This window comes from Pinus tabuliformis, chromosome 9 (genome assembly GCF_031772625.1).
Source record: "Pinus tabuliformis cultivar Carrire ecotype Pingquan chromosome 9, CPIR1, whole genome shotgun sequence".
Lineage (NCBI taxonomy): Eukaryota > Viridiplantae > Streptophyta > Pinopsida > Pinales > Pinaceae > Pinus > Pinus tabuliformis.
The window spans coordinates 761,080,654-761,096,040 of record NC_142307.1 but is presented as its reverse complement, the minus strand read 5'-3'; positions in this window follow the sequence as shown (position 1 = coordinate 761,096,040).

Below are 15,387 nucleotides of genomic sequence, written 5' to 3'. Positions count from 1 at the left end.
AAATTGTTCCTCGAACATCCTCCACATTCCTCGAATGCAATGAGGCTTTGAAGTATTATATTATTGGCACTCATACATATTATTGCATGGAGACGCACATTCTACAGCCTGATATGACCTCGATATGTAAGTGTGCCACCTCCTCAAAAAATAATAAAATCAATTTCAGTTAATGTCGGCCAATTGTAAATTATATATAGCTTTTTAATATTATTAATGGACCAAGATTAATTATTAAAATATAACTATTTATTTGAATGGATAGTAAATTATCACATGCTTCTAATAGTTCCTTTATCATATATGTGAATTTGAATGGATCATAAATTTACCTTCAACAAAAAAAATTACCACGTTAAAATTCCAAATTAAGTAAAATTTTAAACAATTTTACTCTTTACTAAAGTCAAATGTCATTTCTTAAATAAAAGGAAAAAGGTTAATTCAACACAAATAATAGAAAATATCACCCCAAAATATTTTAATATTTCCTTTTGGATGGAAGATCTCACATAAACATGTAAACATAAACATTTAACATGTAATGTTTAACATTTAACATTTAACATTTTTAATCTAATGTAGGTCCTATTTAAAAATCAATCTAATTATTATAATGTATAAACACAATATAAATATAAAATATAAAGATGTTTAACAACACTGAAAAAGAGATATGGTAACCCCGGATGTGAGTGTCTTACCAGATTGTTAATGAGATGGGACAGGGGTGCGGCGAGGTAGGTCGACACCTGCCTGCCCTGTACCGCATAGATAAACGCCCGATGAAGGATGAACCTTAGCATATGGGGATCGTAAGGTTCACTTTCTTCACTTCAAGCGGCTCTGATCCGCCCAGCTTGTCCTCCGATTTGTTTATCACCTCTGCACACTCTGGACTACCCTGGACCTCGGCTCTCTTCAATGTCGTAGTAATGGCGGGTGCAATTCGAGGCAGGACTGAGGGCGATAAATATAGGCTTAGTCATGGGATTACTTTGGAGCCTCTGTTGCTTTGTTGGTATGGTCATGGTCTGTTATGGTCTGTTGCTTTGTTGGTCTGGTTATGCTCTGGTAATCCTGAGAAGCTGCTTCCGTCAATTCCCAGGTTTCTTTCTGAGGCCTCAGGCCCTCGTTCAGATGATCCTTTGAATAGCCCGTGTTCTGTCGCAGTGGTTGATCGGTCTTGTTCTCATAGTGCCGCTGTTGTTTTCGTTATGCCCCATCTTCACCATAGAATGAGGAGCCGCAGGGGAACTCCTCAGCGTGCGCCCTCCAGCCCGTCCTCTAGTTCTCCCTCCCTCTCCAGCGAATTCATAGCTGGCCATTACCCTCGCACTCGCAGTGGGAGAGGGTGTTTTCTTCTACCCAGCCATTACCCTGAGCCCCGTCCTCCAGACTCCTCGTCTTCTCCCTCATTAGGCTCTGCAATTTTCACCTTCAATTGCTCTCTGAAACGTCCAAGAATTTCTACTCACATCCCAGTGTTCTTTCATGAGGAAGCCCAGGAGGTAAGAGAGTCTAGCTCTCATCAACAGGGCCTTACCTCTGTCTCTGCGTCGAATCCGTTTTCTCTGCAGGCTCCGGAGGTCCCTGCTCATAATGCCTTGGACGTGCTGATGGCGCCAGCGGCTCTTGGTCCTTCTGAAACAGATGCTGCTCATGCAAGGGATCTGCCTGATTTCAGTTGGTGCAGAATTGTGGAAGAGCCTCTAGATGTGTAGGTCATTCTCTGTTGCCTCTGTTTCATGTCATGCGGCCCACATTAGCGGGCAAATTTTTTTTCATACTAATAAGTGGGCCAACATCTGCAAGTTATGGTTCAAAATGCAAGTTTTTGTGAATTTTTATAAGCTCTGTAAGAATGTCAACACTTGTTCCCCTGTGTGGGATTTGATAACTAGTTCTTGGCTAAGTTCTCAGTCATGGGTAGTGTTTCTGATATTCTCTACCACTCCTTCAGGGCAGTTGTTTTTTACTCCCCTCTAGATGTAATTTTACCCCCTTTTAATGTTAATAGACTAATTTTGTTTAGAAAATAAGAAGAAGAAGAAGAAAGAGATACGGTAAACAAATAAAAATATAAATAAACTCGAGGTATGGTAAATAAATAAAACCTCCTTTTATACTTACTCCAGAGTTATGGTAAATAAATAAAATATAATTTTATATTTACTCCATAAACTCCTTTATATTTAAGAAAACACAAAAAAAAAATTATTTAGGTGAAGTCTATGGGTTAAATACCATTTTAATACCATGGTCCAAATACCATGGTCCAAATACCATATTTATAAAAGAGATATCGTAAATAAATAAATATAAAAGAGATATAAAGAGGTATGGTAAATAAATAAAAATATATCAAATACTATTAGAAATCAAAATCTAATTATATACCAAGCTTACTGTACAAATACTTTGGTAAATAAAAAAGGTATGGAGAATAAATAAAAATATAAATAAACCTCTTTTATATTTACTCCATAATCCATTTTATATTTATGAACACTCAAAAAAAGGTTTTATTTAAGATATGTCTATGGGCCAAATACCATGGGCCAAATTATTATTATTACCATGCAAAAGACACATTATTAACCTTAATATTAATATTAAAATGTTATTATTATTATTATTATTATTAAATCTAATATTCATATTAATATATTATAATATTAATACTATTAAATTTAATAGACTTAGATTAATACAACATTAATTTTGTTATATTATAATATATATTAATATATCATGACATATATTACTCTAGATATATATGGGAGTGAAGAACAAAGACATAGAGTGATAGAGGTGGAGAGATAGCCTAGGGAGTCACAAAAGGGAGATGGGGATAAAATAAAAGAGAGGGGAGAGGAGGAATGAAGAGAGAGAGAGGGAGAGGAGTGAGAGAGATAGAGAAGTGTAAGAGAGGTTGAGGGAGACACGAATATGGAGATGGGAGAGAGAGAAGGAGAGAGGGATGGAGATAATGAGACGATTGGAGGGTAGAGAGTGAGAGATAGACAGAGAGAGATGGGGGAAGAAAGAGGGAGGTAGGAGAGGAAGGGAGAGAGGGTAAGGATCAAATAGAGGAGGAGAGAGGGAGGGAATAATAAAGATATAGAGAGTAAGAAGTGGAGAGGGAGAGGGAGTGACAAGGGAGAGATTGAAAGAGAGTGTGTATGTTTAGGGGTGAGATAAAGAGATAAAGAAGGAGAAAGGGGGGAGAGAAGGAGAGAAAAGGAGAGAGGAAGGGATAAACTAACATAGTTGGAGAGAGATAGAGGGGAAGGGAGAGAGAGAGAGAGAGGAATAGGATTGGAGGGAAAAGAGCGAGAGAGAGAGAGAGAGTGATGGGGAAAGAGAGAGGGTGGTAGGAGAGAAAGGGAGAGAGAGGAAGGATGAGAGAGATGACTTGAGAGAGAAGAGGAGAGTGACAAGGGTAGATAGTGGAGACGAGGGAAAGGAGAGAGAGAGAGAGAGATACGAAGGAAGAGAGAGGGAGGTAGGAGAGAAAGTGAGAGAGAAGGAAAAGAGAGAGCAGGAAAAAGGCAGAGAGAGAAGCATAGAGGGAGGGATAGAGAGATGGAATTGGAGGGGGAGAGAGGGAGGGAAGATGAAAGATATAGAGAGTGAGAAGTGGAGAGAGAGAGGAAGTGACAATGGATAGATGGATATAGAGTGTGTATGTTCGGGGATAATATAAGTAGAAAAAGAAGGAGAGATGGAGAGAAGGGGGGAGAAAAGAAGAGAGAAACAGAGAGGGATGGATATAGTAACAAAGTTGGAGGGTAAAGAAATAGAGAGAGGTGGGAGAGAAAGGGAGAGAGAGGAAGGAAGAGAGAGAATACGAGAGAGTGGAAAGAGGGAGGCAAATAGAGATGAAGTTGGAGGAGGAGAGAGGAGGGTAAGAAGACATACATAGAGAGAGAAAGGTGGAGAGAGAGAGAGGGAGTGATAAGGAAGATGAAGAGAGATGGAGAGAGGATAGTAGGAGGAAAAAGAGAGAAGTGGGAGAGAGGAAGAGAAGGGGATGAGAGAGAAATAGAGCGAGAGAAGAGGGAGAGGGAGGGATAGATAGATAGATTGGAGAAAGAGAGTGTATGTTTTGGGGGTGATATAGGAGACAAAGGGAGACAGAGATATTGATGGAAGGTGAAGAGGGTGAATAAGAGAGAGGCAGAGAGAGGGAGGGATAGAGAGATTGATAAATATGGAGTGAGAGAGCGTGTGTGTTTGGGGGGATGAGATAGAGAGACAAAGAAGGAGAGATGGAGGGAGATATAGATATAGATGGAGGGGGAATAGAGAAAAGAATTCTTGCACCAGATGCATTGATTTCAGTGTAGATGGAGATTTATAATCATATTTGATTACTTGCACTAAATGCATATATTTTAGTGTAAATGGCGATTTCTAATCCTATTTGTTTTCTTGCACTAAATGCATTTATTTCAATGTAGATGTTGATTTCTAATTATATTTGATTGCTTGTACTAGATTCATTGACTTCAATGTAAATGATTTCAAATCCTATTTGATTTCTTTCACTAAATGCATTGATTTCAGTGTAGGTGGGGATTTCTAATCCTATTTGATTGTTTGAACTAAATGTATTGATTTCAATGTAGATGTTGGTTTATAATCCTATAAGATTACTTGCACTAGATGCATTGATTTGAATGTAGATGTTGATTTCTAATCTTATTTGATTGTTTGCATTAGATGGATTGGTTTCACTATAGAAATTGTTTTCTACCCTTATTTGATTGCTTGCATTAGATGCATTGATTTCAATGTAGATGTTTATTTCTTATTTGATGTAATTGTATATATGATGTTACATTAATTTTAAAGTGATTGGATTAACAATCTCCATTGATTTAAGTGTAAGAACAAAAAAATATTTGCAATGTATATTGATTTTTGTGTTATAGTAGTTCAACTTATTAATGTTGATGAGAAAGAGAGACAAGGCATGATGTTTAGTACAATAACTCGAGCTAAAGATTCATGGTTTATTATTTCATCATTTTCATATAATCGATATGAAAATATGAAAAAGATAAAGGGTGACAATAAAAATAGTAGAAGAAAATCGTTTGATATTGATCACAATAAAGAATAATTGTAATTGACTACATTCTTATTATTCACATTCAGCACTATTACTTTGTCACTTTGCATTCAAATTTTTTATTTCATTATTTTTTATCATTAAAGATTAAAAGTATTTATCATCTCAAAACAATTAAGGTAACTAAGAAAATTAAAAATTAAAAAAATCTAGATATTTAGCATATTTAAAATGATTATATTAATATTATATGTATTTACATATTATTGATAAAAGTAATCATATCTTTGATAGATTTTCCTTGGCTCCACATGACTAAAACCAACCTAGATCCATCTTAACTCCCGATCTATCAAATGTCGAGAGGGATCAAATCTCTCGAGATGCAAACTTTTCCTCAAGTTTTGCACTCAAAAAGGAGGTTTGCACCTCGATAGATTTAATCTCTTTAAACATTTGATAGATCCGTAGTTAAAATAGATCTAAGCTGGTTGTAAATCTAATAGAGATAAATTGACGAATATTAAATAAAATTATCATTCTTCTTTCTCAAGTTATATAAATTATATTGAATAACAAACTCGTGTTTCCTCCTCCTTCTCTCCTCTCAAGCACGACATCCTTGCATATCCCTACTTTCTTCTTCCCCATAATAATATTAATCGTGACGGAAGTATTGTTTGCTTGCCTCATACTATCATGACAATAAAAGTGTTAAAAGAAAGGTTAACAATGTTAAATGTCAGAGTCTTGCACCATGTTATCATTTTTTGTAATGAGTGAAAATAGATTCAAACAACAAAACTTTCGAATTAGAATTCAGAGATGTGTGAGCCCATACTTATTCTCCCCGTTTATGATTTTTTGTAGCCTTATGTTAATCTTACAAATGTTTGTAGCCTTGTGTTTGATTAGATGTGTTGCTGTAAAAGTGGGAGATTTTGCATCAAAAGAAAAAGGCTGAATTTGTTGGTAGTTACTGGATTGAAAACCAGCAAAAGAGGAACGCAAAACATGAAAAATAACCAGTTGGATGATTTCGATGAAAACTATACAAATAATTTGTGTCTTTTCCAAAAAAATCTTTGTAGAAATTATAGACATTCGTTTCATTTGGTTGACAGCAGGTTGTGGTCACGTAAAGCTTTGGACGATTTCGATGAAAACTCTAAAATTAATTTATTTGTTTTCTTTTTTTAAAACATTCTTTGTAAAGGTTATAGATGTTTGTTTCATTTCACTTATGGCAGGATCTGTATTTTCCTATGCAAATGGATTATTATATCTGAATTTTAAATCAATATTAAAAGAAATAGGATAATTTTTAATAAAATTTAAAAATATATAAGGTTTAAATGCACAAGTTATATTAGATTAAATATATTTTATATATATTATATTAAGTTAAATTTTAGCCCAGATATATTATAATTTAAGTTGGAATGGGGTTTTATTCCTTCAGTTTGTATGGTTAACGTAAATTTTGTATGTGTTTTTTTTTTAATTTCTAGGGATTTGTGGGATTAGTTTTTATTGAGAAATTATTAAAAAAAATTGTTTTCATTAATCCATAGGAAATTGAGTTGATAATTTTTGACATCAAACACCATAACATTACAATCATTCACCGTCACCATTATGACTTAGAAATTACTAAGAAATTATTAAGTGACGACATTCAAGTAGTCAAAATTGTTGCACATTTTTCCATACAAAGACTTAAATGATTGGATTTTTTTTGGTACTTCCATGGTTTTATTACCTTTACAAAATATATTCTTTAACATACAGTATTATTCTATATATTTTTGAATATCACTTCTTTTCATTAAATGGGTTAGCTTATAACTATATTTATTTAGATTAATAAAAATACATAGTTTCTTGAAATATCATATTAAATTTAGAACAAAGAATGGCTTTCTTTTATTTAGATTTCTATATGAGACTAAACATGTACACTTCACAATTTGAACAACACAATGAATTATTTAAGTAAAGTCTTTTAAATTTTCTCTCTTATATGTATTTTGTGATGTCTTTCTATATTTTTTTTATGTCCTTAATTAACATGATACAAGACTGCTTGCAATAAAAAACTTATCGACAAAAAAAAATCCATTTTCAGAAAGGATTGGACATTAGTATTTGCAAGGTGTAATATATCAATAAAGGCAAATTTACCAAGCTTGATGTTGATACCGGATATCAACCATCGCCAATTGTGTTTGGTAAAATCAATGATGGTCAACCATGGTCCAACGTTGCATTGTGACAAGCATTGTCTCAATGTGAAAACCAACCATGGTAAACCATGGTTCAATGTCGCATTGTGACAAATATTTCCTTGATATGAAAATCAATCATTCTTAAGCATGGTAAAGCATGGTCCAATGTCACATTGTGACATTGATTGTCTCATTATGGAAAACAACCATGTTCATCCATGTTTATTTTAGGGATTAAAATATTAATCCCTTCCGTTTAATATTGATCTTATGGGTTCATAATCCCTTGGGGTTTTAGTATTAATCGCTTAGGTTTAGTATTCCCTTTGGTTTATAATACCAAAGACGTGGATTTATTAATCCAAGGGTGCAATATCATGATCGAGCATGGTCCAACTTCACATTGTGACAAAGATTGTGTCAACATGAAAATCAATCATTGTCAAGCATGGTCAATCAAGGTCATTCATGTTCAACAATGGTTAATCACAGCTAATATGAAAATCAACCATGGTCAATCATGGTCACAATTTGAGAAATATTTTCTCAATATGAAAATCAACCATGTTCCAATATCCATTGTGACAAATATCATTTCAATATGAAAATTAATGATGCTCAAGCATGGTCAAACATGGTCTAGTGTTGCATTGTGACATTGATTTTCTTAATATGGAAACCAACCATGGTCAACCATGTTTATTTTAGGGTCAATCATGCTCAACCATGGTGCAACATCACATTGTGACAAAGATTGTCTCAATATCAAAATCAACCTTGGTCAGCCATGGTCCAATGTCACATTCTGACAAATATTGTCTCGATATGAAAATCAATCACAATCAACCATGGTCTAATGTCGCATTGTGACAAGGATTGTCTCTATGAAAATCAACCATGGTCAACTATCGTCAACATTATTTATTTTGGGGTTTATCATATTTATATTAGGGTTTATATACTTTGGGTTTGAAATATTAATCCCTTGTGTTAAATATTATTCCCATGGGGTCACCAAGAAAAGGGGCAGATGATTTGTGTGATGGCTAGGTTTACACAAAAGTTTAGCTTCCCTTACATTATCGACACTCTATAGATCACCTGTCCAACCTTTGTGACACTTCAAGGGTATGATTTCATTGCTCAAGGGCCTAAAAAAGGAGCTAGAAAATAGCCCAAAGGTTGGTTTTGATATCCTGTGCTGGAAAAGAGAGTGATAGTTAGGTTTTGTGAGAGTATTAGTCATCATCTTGCAAACACAAAAGATTTGTACACCCTCTTCGTACATGAGGGATCAAATGGGAGTAAAGGGTGATGCAAACATGCATCGAGTCCAACTCTGTATACGAAAGTGGCAATCCAAGAGTAGAAAGTGATCCCCTATTTGCACATTATTACAAAGGAAGTTTTGGAAAAACTCGTCGGCAAATTTTGGTTTCAGATGAGGAAAATCTACCTGGAACATTTGTTGTCATAGATCTATTGGTAACATTACTCAATATAAAGTTTCAATAACCCTTGATAAAATTAAATGATCGTAAGCAAGGAGTCGATGTGGATCGGTGGAGTCTACACCACTTATCGATGGGTCAGTATTTCTCTCCATCAAATTAATTGGGGTAGGTAGATTGGATATTGTTCATAAAGTCAATATTTTTGTTTAAACCCCTCATCTTCTCAGATATGAACATCTTCTTTGATTCAGTTGATGATTTTCATGATAGTCAAGTAAAGGCATTGAATTGGATAACACAGACAGATTTCCAAATTTTTATCAAAACCCTAGACAAAAAATCAAAGTTATTCTGGTTTGAGCCTCAAAACACATCAACCAATTGAAGAAAAATATCATGAACATCCTGGGTATTCTAATGCTTCTAAAAAGTCTTATCCATGGAGGTAAACCCATGTAGGATAATTTGAGGTTACAAAACTATAACATCTTTCCGTCATCCACCATTATCTTAAACTTAAGGTTTTGGGGAGGCTCTCTTGGACCAAGCAATCCAAAGGGTGCAGGGGTAGTGTCCATATCTAGTCCTCCCATGTGAACAGAGCTGAATCAGGGACAAGAAAATGGAAGTCCTTTTTTCAAATATATCCTCAAAGAGAAGTTTGTTTCCTCTGCAATACCAAAACAAACAGACAATATACCCTGCCCTTATATAGTGTAACAACTAAATCAAATCCCAACAATGACTGTAGATATATCTAAAACAAATCATCTATGCACAACATATGACTCTCCAACAATCATATGTAGATTCAATGGATTTTGTCAAAAACTAGTGGATCTTTCCCACTAGATATTCACAAATTTGACAATAAATTGTGAGATTCACCTATGCTTGAAGGTCTTTTTCATTGTAAAGTTTGCATCATTAGAGAAACACAAATATATAATGAGAGAGGGCCCATTGTTTTAGGGTTCTGCAGCATTTTTTGTCACCCCATGGTTCCCATATTTTGATGTCAATACAATGGTGATATCGAGAATGTTAGTTAGATTAGATTACATAATGTCCCTCTACATTTCTCGCACCATAAATTGCTAGAGGGCATTGGGGACCTGTTAGGGTGATACATAAAGATAGATTCATGAAGAATTGAATAATGAATATAAACTTTTATGAGAATATGTGTTGTGGTGAACCTTAGCAAATGATTATCGGATCGTATTCTCTTGACACATAAAAAACAATGATGGACACAACTTCAGTATTTCGAGAATACAACTTTTAGATGTTGAATATGCCGATAAATTGGACATCTACAACACACATGTACTTATGTGAAGAAATCACCTCGAAGGAAGAAAAAAATAGGAAAGCAACCCAAGGGATGGAAATTCCCATAGCAACATCCTGAAGAAGAAGAGGATGGTAAAGAAATGGATTCACATACCAATGAAGAAACCATAGAAAATAGGGGAGATAATCTTGAAGTTTCAGGAACTCCATCACACACAATGCAACAGGAGATGATACTAGTTGGAAAGGAGATGGGGGGTTCAAAACCTCATCATATATCTGAATGTTCAGATTCAGATAAGGAAAATTTAAGAGTGATTGAATAGACCCAAATAGCACCTGTAACAACCACTCTATCCTAAGGAGAATGGAAATAGGTAGAAAATAAGAAATGGAGAAAACAATAACCTGGTTACTTTCATTTCATAGTAGTATTTTTTGTCTTTGTGAACACCAGTCTCGATTGGCATTATTAAATGCATTGTAATCTTCTAGAACATGTACTTTTGTTTTCATTAATAAAATTACAAATTTTCCCGTGGAAAAAATTATTCCCATGGGTTCATTATCTGTTCACATTTTAGAAATAATCCCTTGGGTTTATTATTTCCTTTCATTTATTAATATAAGGGTTCATATTCCTTGGGTTTAATATTATTTCCTTGGGTTTATAATCCTTTGGGTTTTTAGTATTAATCCCTTGGGTTTATTAATCATTTGGGTTTATGATATCAATCATGGTCAACTATGGTAAAACATGTTTTATAAAATCAATCATGGTAAACCATGGTATGATGTTGCATAGTGACAAGAATTGTCTCAATATGAAAACCAATGATGGTCAATCATGGTTCAATGTTTCATTGTGACAAATATTGTCTCAATATGAAAATAAATCATTCTTAAGCATGGTCTAATATCACATTGTGAAATTGATTGTCTTAATATGAAAATCATCCATAGTCAACCGAGGTCAACCATGTTTATCTTAGGGTTTATAATATTCCTCTTCGGGTTTATATACCTTGGGTTTATAATATTAATCTCTTGGATTCATAATCCCTTGGTGTTTGTATTAATCCCTTGTGTTTATTATTCTCTTGGGTATATAATATCAAACACTTGGATTCATTAATCTAAGGGTTCAAACGTGGTCGAGCATGGTCCGATGTCACATTTTGACAAAGATTGTCTCAATATGAAAATCAATCAAGGTCAACCATGGTAAATCATGGTCATTCGTGATAAACCATGGTTAATCATTGTCAATATGGAAATCTACCATGGTAAATCATGGTTATATTGAGACAAACATTGTCTCAATCTAAAAATCAACCATGATCCAACGTCACATTATGGAAAATATTTTCTCTATATGAAAATAAATGACGCTCAAGCATGGTCAAACATGGTCCAATGTTGCAATGTGACATTGGTTGTCTAAATTTGAAAAACAAGCATGGTCAATCATGCTCAAACATGGTGCAACATCGCATTTTGACAAATATTGTCTTGATATGAAAATCAATAACAATCATCCATGGTCCAATGTTACACTATGACAAGGATTGTCTCTATGAAAATCAACCATGGTCAACTATTGTCAACATTGTTTATTTTAGGGTTTATAATATTTATGTTAGGGTTTATATAACTTGTGTTTATAATATTAATCCTTTTTGTTTAATATTATTCACATGGGTTCATAATCCATTGGGGTTTTAATATTAATTCGTTGGTTTTATTATTTCCTTGGGTTTATAATACCTTGGGATTTTAGTATTAACCCCTTGGGTTTATTAATCACTTAGGTTTATAGTATCAATCATGGTCAACCATGGTCTGCTGTTCCATTATGAAAAATATTGTCTCAATGTGAAAACCAACCACGATCAACCATGGTTCAATGTCACATTGTGACAAATATTGTCTCGATATTAAAATCAATCATGCTTAAGCATGGTCCAATGTCACATTTTGACATTGATTATCTCAATATAAAAATCATCTAATGTCAGCCATGATTATTTTAGGGATTATAATATTTATCTTTTGGTTTATATACATTGGGTTTATAATACTAATCCCTTAGGTTTAATATTATTGTCTCGGGTTTGGGGTTTTAGTATTAATCCATTGGGCTTCTAGTATTAATCCCTCAGTTTTATTATTCTCTTGGGTTTATAATATCAAACACTTGGATTTATTAATATAAGGGTTCAACCATTGTCAAGCATGGTCGAACGTCGCATTGTGACAAAGATTGTCTCAATATGAAAATCAATCATGGTCAACCACAATCAATCTTGGTCATTCATGGTCAACCATAGTTAATCACATTCAATATGAAAATAAATCATGGTCACATTGTGACAAACATTGTCTCAATATGGAAACCAGCCATGGTCAACCATGGTCCTAGTTGCATTATGATAAAGATTGTCTTGATATGAAAATCATCTATGGTCAACCATGTTTATTTTAGGGTTTATAATATTTATCTTCAGGTTTGTATGCCTTTGGTTTATAATATTAATCCCTTTGGTTTAATATTATTCCCTTGGGCTCATAATTCCTTAGGGTTTTAGTATTAATTCCTCAAGTTTATTATTCTCTTGGGTTTATATTATTTCGTTGGGTTTATCATCCCTTGAGGTTTTAATATTAAACCCAAGGGATTGATATTATAAACCCAAGGGTTAATACTAAAACCCCAAGGTGTTATAAACCTAAGGGACTAATATTATAAATCCAAGGTATATAAACCCTTAGATGACCATGATTTATATTGAACCTAAATGATTAATATTATAAACCTATGAATAATATTATACCGTAGGAATATGAATCCTTAGATTAATATACCCAAGGGATTGATATTATTATCCCATGGGTTTATACTATTAAATAATTATTATTATATAGAAATAAGTATTTTTTTTTTGTAAGTCAGCTTGTTATATTAAAAAAGAGGAAAATATAGTACAAAAAGTCTGCACTTCCAGATAGAGGGCCGCCAGACTGCAGACCTACCTTCAAAATTGATCAAAAGGGCTAACCATACTAACATAAGCACACCACGCAGGGTGGCATAGTCATAGAGCTTAAGAAAAGATAAACAACTAAACATCTTCCTGAATGAGGCAACAGACAGACAACAGAAGCAACAGACCAACTAACCAGCATAACAGAAGGGAAAATAGAGGACCAGCCGAAAGAACACAGAAACTAGTCGCGGTAGAAATAGCCCCTTTACATCTTGAGCACCACACAATTCCTAGATGTCTTCGGAGCTGGTTCAGACATTGAGATCCCTGCCTACATAGGTTTTGGATGATGGCCTTGATGATCTCCCGCCGGTTCATCCTTTTGATTTTCAGCTTGCCTTGTGTCTTGTCCAATGGTATGCCTTAAGAGTTTTATCAACAATGTGAGCTTCTTGGTAATGCTATCGACTTGTTGTTCCAGCGCACTAACCTTAAACTCCAGGCTCTCTAAGATCGCAATGTGCTCCTCCGTCTTGGCCTCTGAGATGTGTTGGACTCTTCACAATTGCTCCGCGTAATTGCCTTGCATGCTCAAGGCTTGAACAAGTAGTGTTTTCATACGCCAGCTTTCTGCTTGAGTCTTGACGAACTGAGTGGCCCACGTGGTAACAGTTCTGGGGTCCTGAAGCCAATCCACTTCCTTTTCTATTTCCTGCTCCGACAGCTTCTTTTCTTCCTCATGGACCATGGCTTCTAGGTAAATGATCTTACGCTTGTTCTTTTGTGAAGTACCTGTTTCATACATTTCTCAATGACCTTGAGATCTTTGTTAGCAAAAGCGTTGCGACTTCCTTCCCCTACCATTATCGTGCCTACTCTCACGGTATAATTATGGGTTCTTTCTACAGAATAGGTGGGCTTTGGCCTAATACACAATAAAATAGTGCTTTTTCCCTTGCGTTTGGTGGATGTTAAATAGAGGTTTCTTGGGATGTTACCAGTTGAAGACCGCCTGTCTCTTTACAACTTGCATGTCTTATCATAATAACTTCTGCATGATGTCGAATTGTTTGGGTAGTGGCTCATATTCTTTCCCTTATGGTCACCTTTTCTCTCCTGCTCCAGTTCCTTCCAAGTGTCCCCCTCCTTGACCTGGCCTCGGCGGTGCATATCCTTACTTATCATATCTGATACTATATCCTCTTTCTCCTGCTCGTGCCATAAATGCGCTGAACTCGCATGTCCTGCTTTTCCTCGCCAATCTTTAATGATGTATGAAGTGCTAGCATGTCTGATCATAGTATGACGTGGTTATATTCTTCCTCCCACTCAATCTCGATTGTCATCACCCAGATCTTGCTTGGAGAGCTGGGTGCACTTTTCTTTTAATTCCAGGTAGTCTACATTCTGCCAATAGCTGTCACACGTGGTGTTTGGGTGCTCGATTCCATAGTTCGCCAAGTGGTCCACAACCATATTAGCTTTCCGTCGCAACACCTGAAAAATAATACCTTTCATTTCTCCCAGCATTCATATGATGTTGTCTATAACCTTGGCAAGTCTCCAATGTTTAGTAACCTTACTTGCTTTCGCTCCCTCGTAGAGCTTCCTTGCTGCTGTTATTGCCAACTCTGTGTCTCCCTCAACCACCGCGGTGCCACCCTGTGTATCTCTGAGAATTCTGAGTCCTTGTTCCATGGTAGGAAACTCCATCTCGTTATTAGTTCCTTCCCCCAAGGCTTTACTGTAGATGTGAAGAATTTCCCCTGCATAGTTCGTTATGATGCCTCCGATGCTCGCCAAGCCTGGATTGCCTCTCGAGGCTCTGTCGAAATTCAGCTTAAGAAAGCCTGCAGGAGGACGCCTCCAGCCAATTGACGCGGTACTTGATTTTTGCTGGCAGTTCGTGGTGCCCATACTTCAGCTGTTATCCAATTTGAAGGCTTTTAAAATGTGTAAGTCTCTAACCGAAGCTTGGTTATTTGGTTCTTCTCTGCACTTAACCATAATTAATTGTCTCATATTTTGGGTTATAGTGTCTAGCAAATGCTCTATGTCTCTGTATTCATTCTAAAAGATTCTTCTATTTTGTTCCTTCCATATGGTCTAGGTTATAAATCCCGGCAAGGTTTTCCATATGTTGTTAATTCTTATATTATTTGAATACCCGCTCTGCCAATTCATGATGGTGTCCTGGATAGAGTCCCTAGTTCTATCTGTCTTTTGCATAATGTTTTATGCCCATTTCCACAGGTGACAAGCCCAGTCACAATTGTTGAAGAGATGGTTCATTATTTCTTTAGCCGAATTGCACATGGGGCATCTAGATGGGCCATTAAACC